This window comes from Solanum tuberosum, unplaced genomic scaffold, assembly GCF_000226075.1.
Source record: "Solanum tuberosum cultivar DM 1-3 516 R44 unplaced genomic scaffold, SolTub_3.0 scf00309, whole genome shotgun sequence".
Taxonomy (NCBI): Eukaryota; Viridiplantae; Streptophyta; class Magnoliopsida; order Solanales; family Solanaceae; genus Solanum; species Solanum tuberosum.
The window spans coordinates 404,850-414,515 of NW_006239232.1; positions in this window are offsets into that span (position 1 = coordinate 404,850).

The window sequence follows — 9,666 nt, forward strand, 5'->3', positions numbered from 1 at the left end:
AGAAACTAAAATATAAATAAGAGTGCCCTCATTAGGGATGGCAAGGGTACTGGGTCGCCCCGCCCTGTCCTGCGACCGACTCGAGACCCGTCTCGCCGGACCCGATCCCATAAGTTCTCGCGAGTTGTGGGGATTTCGGGATAGGGGACCAGTTAAGGGATGGTTCACCCTTTGGTCCCAGTTCCGGCCCGGCTGAGCCGGTCGGTTTCGCGAGATCCCCTTTTTTTAAAAAAAATTTCGAATTATATCATTTGGGGCAACGGCTAGTGGGCCCCCCCAACGAATTTATTCAGCCTTTTCACTTCCCCAACACCCCCTCCTTTTAAAACATTAATTTAAACCCTAAAGTTATAATAAATACACTTTAACCCATTTTTAATATTATAAATACCCCCTATCCTTCATTATTTCTTACAAAATCATCTATTCTCTCAGCTATTTTCTATATCCTCTCATTCTTAAGTCTTGATTGTTGATTCCATTTAATTCTCATAATATATCATAATATATATATATATATATATATATTTCAATTCTAAATTTCCATATATATATATATATACTAATTCTCATATTTGCTATCAAGTATTGGAGTTTCAAATTACAAGTTACAACAAACTACAAGCTTCAAGAATCGGTTATAACGTCTGCTATTAACGCAGACATTTGGTATATTCGTTTCATAATATTTATATTTTATTTTTCGCAATTAATTTGTGTTATTATTATTTTTATATTTCACTTCACATTTAATTAAATATGAGTTCTAGCAAAAAAGATACCGATAAAGAAAAGAGAAAGTAGCAAACATCATTAGTAATTTATTTAGTAGTAAGAAAAAAAAAATGTAGTGGTACTTCTTCTAAATCAATGTCTACAGTTATATTTAATACAAATGATTCTACTTATGTTGATGATACTTCTTATGATATAGATTCAAATGTTCAACTCGATCATGAAATTTTAGAACGACGTTATGGTAATATGAATCCTAATCTTGATGAAAATTCAGGTGAAGAAGTAGAAGTTGATTCGGGAGAAGATGAATTAGAAGAAACACTTACTAGTCCGGTGACGAAAGTTCCAACTGAAACTACAAATTCAACGGAGCAACATTGTCAATATCTTCGTTGTTTGTTTAGCTTATTAGATTGTAGAGTGTTTATAACTTTAGACATGGATCGTAGTGTTAATGGACATGATTATTTAACTATTACAGCACATTTGATTGATCATAACTAGAATTTGCAAAAAAAGAATCTTAAGTTATAAAGAATGTGTAGAGAAAAAAACAGGTGCATATTTAGCTTCAAATATTTTGAGTGTTTTAGATTATTACATGTTCTTAGATAAAGTAATGTATGTTGCATTAGATAATGCATCTAATAATACAAACGTTGCTGGTATGTTAAAAACTAAATTATGTCCAATTGATATTAATGCTTTTCATGTTACATGGGTTGCACATGTATTAAATTTAGTTGTACAAGATGGTATTTCATTATTTGATTGTGGTTGTATGAAAATTGAATATGTTGTTGCATGGATTTTTTATCCTTATGAGCTGCTAGAATTAGGAAATTTAACGAGCGTTGTGTACTATATGATATGCCACCAAGAAAAGTTCCAAGACATATTAAAACAAGGTGGAATTGTTTTTACGAAATGCTTTCAGTTGCTTACGAATATAAAGGACCCATACAAATGGTGTTTAATGCTCATAATGCTGACCCATTAGATAGAATTTGTGAAAAAGATTGGGAAGAAACTAATGAACTATTGAAATTTTTAAGACTTTTTTATTATGCTACAACATGTTTCTGAAATTTATTATTCTACTATTTCATCAGTATTAATAAGTATTTGTGCTATTACAATTCAATTTTTTAAATACAATAAAATTGAAAATTTTAGATTTGCAATTGATGGTATGATTGAAAAAATTTAAAAATATTTTTTTTCTATTCCTCAAATTTATTTAATTGCTACTTTACTTAGCCCTCAATATAAATTTCGAAGTGTGCAGGGATTTGTTGATACTTTTTATGATACTTGAAAAATTTTACCGGAAGAAATTCTAACTTGTGAAAAGTGTAAGTCTAGCATAAAAGTAGAAGCAAAAATTTTGTATGAAAAATATAGAAATATAGGAAATACTGAAGGAGAAGTTGATCAAACTTCTAATCCTAAGACTAAAGATCGAATTGATAGTTTTATGCGAGATTTTCTTGGTCTTAATTCTACTAACCGTGATGATTTTAAAGAATATCTTAATCAGTCTTTAGAAACAGTGGACGACGACGATGGCAATGTAGAAATATTAGCATGGTTGAGGAGATGGAACGATGCATTTCCAATTCTGAGCAAAATGATTCGTGATGTTCAAGCTATTCAAGCTTCATCAGTTGCATCGGAGGCTTATTTTACTGTGGCAAGGTTTCAACTTAGTGATCATAGACATTCATTGACGTAAGAAAGTTTGGAAACATCAGTTTTATTTAGATACTGGGTCAACGCCAAGAGGAGGATTATAATTTGTCAAAGTTAACTTCCAAACAAGAAGCTTGGATTAATGCGGTAATTAGATCTAGTGACGATGAATTAGAGTCACAAGAGTTTCTAGCAAGTTTGCCAACACCGGAGGATGTTACCGTCGATTTGATACGACATTTAGAATTGAATTTTCGTAGAGAATACAAATATTAGATTACATCTGACAGCTAATTGAAACAGAACCCTTCCTAGAAGGTGGCTGTGTAAATTAGTTACTCCTCTAATATGTGTAACAAATATTAGTTTTACATATGAGAACTTCTTGAAACAGAAGCCTTCCTAAAAGGTGGCTGCGTAGATTAGTTACTCCACTAATAATTGTAAATTAGATTTTAATTGAATAAATTTAAGTATAATTTTTAAGAATCACATAGTGTAAGAGTGAAATTACCTCTTATCCCTACTTTTTTTCTAATGACATAAATTCCATGTTTTTAAGGTCATCTAGATAATAACCAATTAGGCTGATACATTATTGTTGATATATCAACTACCGTTTGTTAAGCGTAATAAGGGGAGAAATTTGAAAATCAAATTCAGATCCCATGATCGAGGTTTTTCAGTTTCATATTATTATCAATTATTCTCTGACAGAGCATACCAGATCCAAAACAATTGAAAATTGATAATTCAAATCTCTTTTCCCTGTTCTTCATTTAGCTAATTTTAATAGCGAAAATGGATTAATATCTAAATTAGTTTTCTTTTTTTCTTCAAGAAAGACGACGAGGACGATTTTAGGCCAGATGGGAAGACAATATTTGCAGTTCAAGGGTTGAGTGCAACTATGGCTAATGAAGTGTCTGCATTAGTGACAATGTCACTCGACACTGTGAAAACAAGATTACAAGTATTATATGATGATTGTTGTAGTAGTAGCTCATTCAGTAGCCGATAATTTCATAAAATACATAATGAATATTTTGATTTTGCTGAGGCATTAAAAAATCTGGGAATAATGAGGTTAGTTATGAATGATACAAAAGTGAAGAAATCGTCGTTGGTAAAAATATTTCATTCATAAACTTAATTTCAGTCATTGCGACAGAATTGAATATTTATGCATTAAGAAAAAAATAGAGATCCGATACATGGTATAAGGTAATTCTTCTCCATTGATTATTAGGAATGATATGGGAGTAAGGTTGTACGTCGAGGTAAAGAAACATGAGGTTGGATACCTCACTTGGAAATCAGATACATTACGTTGTTTCTACATCTAGAGAAATTATGTGTGTCGAAGGTTCAAAAAAAGTACTAAAACTCTTGATATGGATATGTAAGTCATGATACATTAATAGTAAACGAAGAATGTGTATAGTAATTTCGTGAGTTATGATGTGATCATTATTTTGTATCTAATTGTATATGATACATGTAACAAAGGGATTAACAATTGAGTTGTATCAGATACATTTATATAACGAACGTATGTATATGACTGATTTGTATAAAATGTATCATGTTAATATTGTGTATATGGTAGACAATATTAATAATGTATTAATTAAGATGTATAAAGTACTTGTAGTAATCAAGAAAAAATGTGGATGATACATTAATATTTTTCATCTTTATGTGCCAATGGTGTATCTGATAAATAATTTGTGATATGTTGTGTTTAAAAAAATCAAATTTGAATGTATCACATTCTAATAAAGAGTTTATGTGTATATGATACATAAGTGTTTACTATATACACATTGTTGTGACTCATATCTATTATATCATATACATTATGTCATAACTAATGAGTTCTTTATAATGACATTTGAATCACAAGAGTTATGAATCTGATATTTATCTTTATGACATCTAATTATATAATGTGAATATTTTAAGTATCAGATGATGTGTTGTGTATCAAGACCACTGTTTTATTTAAAAATGATAATTAGACTGGTTTAAGAGTCGCCACCTAATTTTAAAATAAAATTAAGAAAACTGTTGTTTTCAAAAGACTAAAACAAAAAGTCTAATGAAAACTTAAAAGGGGTTCGGGGTTCTTATTAGCATTTCGGGAAGGGTTTGAAAGCACCTGAAATGCCTTCTAATACACAGTTATCCAATAATTAATTATTTGGCTAAAATAATTTAACTTAACTTAACTTGAAAAATTGAACTATTTTATAGTTAGAACTATTTTAAAGGGGAAATGTTTAAATATTATCTAAGTGAGCTATTTTGCAAAATTATTTCTTTAAATCTTGTTAAGAGATGACTTGTTTAGTTAATTTTTTTAAAGCAAAATGGACGTCTTTCAGAGATTTGAATTGTTGATCTTAAGATTAATGACTAATATTAACAAGTAAATAAACATGATAAAACAAAGAGCTAGGGAAAGGGATTTGGCCCAAATCTGATTTTCTGTCCGCCTGGGGCCAGCATTTAGGCCTATTTTCATTTGGGCCTTCGGCCCATTTGAGTCACCTGCACCTGTCCTATACTAACGAAAAAAAATATTTTTTTTCTTTGGGCCTTAGACCCAATTTTTCACCTGTCCTAAATTCTAACAAAATAATAAACATAATGACTAAATAGGATTAGGCCCAATAATAACAAAATACAATTTTTTTGCATAAAGAGTGGGCCTTTGGCCCAATCTTTTCAGTTCTCCTCTGCTTTCACATTTTTTCAACTTCGGGACCTGTACGTCGATTTTCAATGGCCGGTTGACTCGATAAAGGAGTTCATAATGAACTCGGATAGATTTCACATGCGACAAAATGATGATAAAAATTTGTTCCGTAGAATAATAAAGCAACAACATGTCTAAAACAGATCACACCAGTCCCCTAAGCCAATATAAAGCAAATAATTCAATTGAACCCAAACAACATAGATCTAGATAACGGGACATATATTCCAACGACACTAAATGCTCGAATCATATTAATGATAGAATACTGACTATTCAAGCTACTACCTTGGCACTAAAAATAATCCACAACAACACATATTAACCAACTTATTTAGTGCACAGATATGCTAATAGAAGAGGCTAACACCTAAAACCAGTTATTTAGGTTCGATCACTTTACGAGGGGCATCATAGCTTAAAGAAAAAAAGGGTAATTAGGAGAGTACATCAACTATTTCACACATCAAATTAACATAATGACCGTCAACAAATATATGAACAATAAATATATATTATTATTATTATTATTACATATATGTATAAATCCCGCATACTTCCAGATAACAAAATTTGGCAATCTTTTAGAATCCATATAAACTAAAATCTAACCCACTATGATTAAACAATTTGCCAACTATGTTTTAACTTTTTTTTAGTTTTTATTTTTTGTTAAGCTGCTAAACTAAACAATTATAAACAAACATACAAATCATGCCCCAGACAAATATTGACTCATTGATAAAGAAGACAAGCTGGAACTACTGTGAATTCAAAGAATGATGTAGGCTATCATACTTAAATGCGACACTAAGGAAATCTATCAATGAGTCATGCTTATAAAAAATGGTTTCATTTTATAAACCCAAAACCAAATTAGCGGTGAGAAGAAGATGAAACATGTCGCCTCTTTCAAGACATACCAAATCACAATAGATTACTTCGGACAGAAGCAAAACGAACCTTACAAAATTAAGAACGACAGACCATTTAATTATTTAAATGCTTTAAAGATATTCCAAGAACAACACTAGTTATAATCGAATGAACCTTCCTAAGATGCAGGGACTAAGAATAGCGACGTATTTTTATTTAAACAAGTCCTTAAAAATGGAACAAGACAAGAGCAATATTTTGATTAAAGAAGGAAAGAGATTAGACACATTTGTCAAGTAAACCAAGTATCAATGACCAAGATTCACAATAACAGAGAGAAAACAGCAGCAGACTATCAAAAACCATAACCTCTCTTATTTATCACATTTCTATACGGATAACTAATATTAAGAGAAAACAGTTACAAAGAACAAATGAGCTATCAGCCTTAAAGAGTAACTAAGTTGATCGAAACTAAGCAACACAGTGAGTAAACGATTAAGAGAATCAATCCCAAAAGAAACAAGAGCCTGATCGAAGAAACAAACTAATGGAATATAGATGAAAGTAGAGATTACCTCTTGTTGTGCAGCGAAACAGGGGAGACGAGCAAAAAGGTAGCTTCCCACGACTACAACGAGATTCCGACTCGAGCAACGATCAAGAAATCCGAGCAAAATATTGAACTCGAACACCAAAATCGATTACTTCTTCTGACTTTTTGTAGTATATTTTTTGTATGTAATTTAGCTATTTCATTTAAGCTGCTCTCTTTGCCTTAAAAAAATTTTTCTCCAACCCCCCCTCCAATGGAAGAGAGGAGATGTATTTATAGGGGGAAATTAGGATGAAAAACGGATAGGAACAAGGGTCAAAACGAAATTCTCCCTTGATTTCAAAATTCAAAAATCCTTTTCCAGGAAGCAGCTGGGTTTGGTATGGGATTTCGTCCAAGATCCCAGAAAATTCGGACGAGAAGCAGGGTGGGCGGTTGTTGCAGAGAAAGCTGTGGGAGCTGTTGTTTGTTGACATTTCGAACTGTTGTTGCTTTGACGTTTTTGGGTTTGCGTCTGGGGAAGAGGAAGACGTTTGTGGGGTCGTTCGGCTACTGTTGCTGTTGTCGGTTCTGCTACTGCTATCGTTGAAATTGAAAAGGAAAAAGGGGATGGGGCCGGGTCAGGGGAATTGGGTCGGTTTGGTGTTGTTTCTGTTGTATTGTTATTGAATTATTTGGGCCGGGGCAAATGAGGTGTTAAAGAGATGGGTCTGGGAATTGTTGGGCTAGCAGCTTTGGTATTGTTAGGAATTGTTTGGCTGAAATGGACCTGAAATGAGAAAGGTATGGGCTGCTGGAAATTAGAGAAATGGGGCCCAAAACTAAAGTCTTTGGTGGGTCTAAAGTAAGATATAACTAAGTGAATTAACAACTTAGCCAAATTGAATTTAATTTGCAAATTCGGCTAAAATTTAAATAGGACGAATGAGTATAATTAATTAATGAGCTTCTTAATTTTAACGAAATAAAATAATTAACTCAATAGACTAATGACTCAAAATATAAACTACTAATTTAGACAAAATTAATTAAAATACTCACTAAAATTTTAAAAAAAATTGTGATGATTTTCGAAATGTTTATAAAATATACTAATTATATACGAAATAATATAAGACATATATGTTAATTTAAAATTACAAAAAAGTGACAAAACTATTTAAAATAACTTGCAAACTATAACTATTATCATATATATATATATATATTGAAACTTTATAAAACTAATTATTTTAAAGCGTTTGAAATTGAAGAAGCTCGAAATGATTAATTTATATTGTGGAGGTACAAAATTGGGTGTCAACAACCACTATAATTAAAACACAAAATATAAGAATTTACAAGATATAATTAAGAACAAATATATTCAAATTCAGACATAATATGACACAATTTTTAGAGTAACACTCTAAAACTTAAGTAAGATTATCTTTAACAAAAAAAAAAAGAAACAAAACATCAAAGGGTGTCTATTCAATGATACATAATCACTATTCAACATTAACCAATTCATCTTGTTGCGGTGGAGTAAAGCGACCCTTGAGCTTTGGAGGATCATCTTTATCTTTAAAATAGCGTGACTTAGCCTTTTCAGTACCGTATCTCCATAATAATGTTTCATATCTTGTGCGAAGATAATCAACTCGGAAATCATTTGATGGGATGTTGATTTTGTTACTAAGGAACTCAACAAAAGCAGTTATAAAAAGTAAATCATCATGAGAAACATGTCAAGTTAATCATATGATACATAATTGTAACTACAAAGTATCTTAATGTTTAGTTGATACATAATGATAAAAAAGAGTAACTAATGCTCAATACAAATTGATGATCTATAAAATCTTACAGATATTTATATTTAATACTAAATGCCCACTAGTTCAACATGATACAAAAATTGTCCAACACTTAAACATGATACAAATAATGGATTACAGTTAAACTAATAACTTGCAATGTATCATATGTGTGTATTTGATACATTTTAGTAAATTTTGTGTATCTGATACACACTCTAATAGTGCAGGTTTTTAATGATACAATAATGAACATTATTTTTGTATCAATAACTACACAATTACAACTCCACACATGATACAAAAATGCCCGCTACTATTGAACATTATTTTTATATCAATAATTTCAGAAAATTACAACAACTCCTCTAATAATGAATAAAATTAGTATAATTTACATAAATCTCATAGTGTAAGACCCTAATTACATCTTATCAATTAATTTGATACACGATACTTTATCTATAGAATAATAGGATTTATGTATCAAGTGTATTTATTGAGTAATGTGTACATGCACATAATCTTCTAATTTAAATAAGTCTGAACAAAAATTAAACACTACAGATACATAACAACAATTGATACATGGTAGATTATACAATTTGAACACGATATATTGAGCATGCTGAAATTGTAATGTATTATAATGTTGAAAAGAAAGCATTATACATTAATCTAAGAAAATAAAAATAACTGGATACATTAAAAATATGAATTCATATTTATCAAAAAAAGATGAAAAAGAAAAAATCAAAATAAAATCCAACAATCTGATCTTCTTCTCCTTCTTCTTCTCAACATATCGATAATGTATCAGATTGTTGCTGCATTTGTGGTAGTCCATTGGATGCACAATAAAAACCTTGCCAATACATTGTCATAGCAAGTCTATCCGCACCGATATATTGGAGGAGAACATTTTGGAGGAGGAGGAGATGGACCCCAAGATCTCATATTAGTATTAGAAGAATTTAGTTGAGTGACCCCAATACTAAATGAAGGGGCCTGGCCCATATGTATTAGGAAAAAAATGAAAGAAGACAACAATGGAGAAGACAAAACCCTACCTATTCACATGTTTGAAATTGATTGACTTGAGAGAGAGAATCCTTTTGAAAATCAAATTAATTTGAATATTGCAATTGCTAAGAATGTGGAGTGAATTTAAGGAGAGAAAAGAGGAGTGAAAACGAGAGTAGTAAAGGTGGGTTTTGGCTGATGGATCTTATGTATCTGAAAGT